This window comes from Cynoglossus semilaevis, chromosome 13, assembly GCF_000523025.1.
Source record: "Cynoglossus semilaevis isolate Cse_v1.0 chromosome 13, Cse_v1.0, whole genome shotgun sequence".
Taxonomy (NCBI): Eukaryota; Metazoa; Chordata; class Actinopteri; order Pleuronectiformes; family Cynoglossidae; genus Cynoglossus; species Cynoglossus semilaevis.
The window spans coordinates 17,334,720-17,335,370 of record NC_024319.1 but is presented as its reverse complement, the minus strand read 5'-3'; the positions used below and the strand labels follow the sequence as shown (position 1 = coordinate 17,335,370).

At 40.4% G+C, this 651-nt stretch overlaps 1 long non-coding RNA gene across 1 annotated transcript in view; it reads left to right on the top strand.

Moving 5' to 3' along the window:
• Positions 1 to 534, top strand: part of LOC107989402 (uncharacterized) — a 1,480-nt gene extending 946 nt beyond the window's left edge. The window contains exon 2 of the long non-coding RNA XR_001760918.2: positions 434 to 534. This is a non-coding gene — a long non-coding RNA (uncharacterized LOC107989402). The remainder of the gene's footprint in view (positions 1 to 433) is intronic.
• The last annotated feature ends 117 nt before the right edge of the window (positions 535 to 651 follow it).

Genomic DNA, 651 nt, shown 5'->3' with positions numbered 1-651 from the left:
AAAAGGACACTGGCCAGGATACTTATATAAAGCCTAGTGCTGAAATTTACATATTTAAACTTCTTAAGAAAGAAAAGCTTAGACGGAGTCTTCAGTGTTCTCTTTCCAATTTGGAGGCCAGATGGACACCAAGATATGTGTAGGACTCAACTGTCTCTATTTGCTTGCCTTTTGTGTGAAACATGTAAAAATATGTGAAAATGTAAAATTTCTACCACTTTAAATCAAGTTTATTTCCAATGCTTCACCGGGTATCTAAGTTCTAACATATAGTTTTAAATATTTTAATTAGAAAAAAAATCAGTCGAACCGTACCTCCATTAAATAATCCAGCATCGCATTTTGGGGTGCAGAACTTGATGCTTATTGGTTGAACTTCAAAGTGTCATGATGTCGGCCAAATCTATTCCCCCGTTTTGCTCCTTCCCTACAGGAGACCGAAGAGATCCTGATGGAGGTGACGCTAAGATGAAATCAGCCGCTAACAAGACAACAAAGGAAGCGAGTTGTCAAAATGTGATCAGCATAAAAATTGAAAATGAACACGCATATAAGGCGGATGGGGGCTCCAGTGAAGCTGTCACTGTCAAGGAGGAGCCACTGGCGCAGGACATTGGTGAAAGGTCCTGGATGTCCTGGTCAGACAGTCAC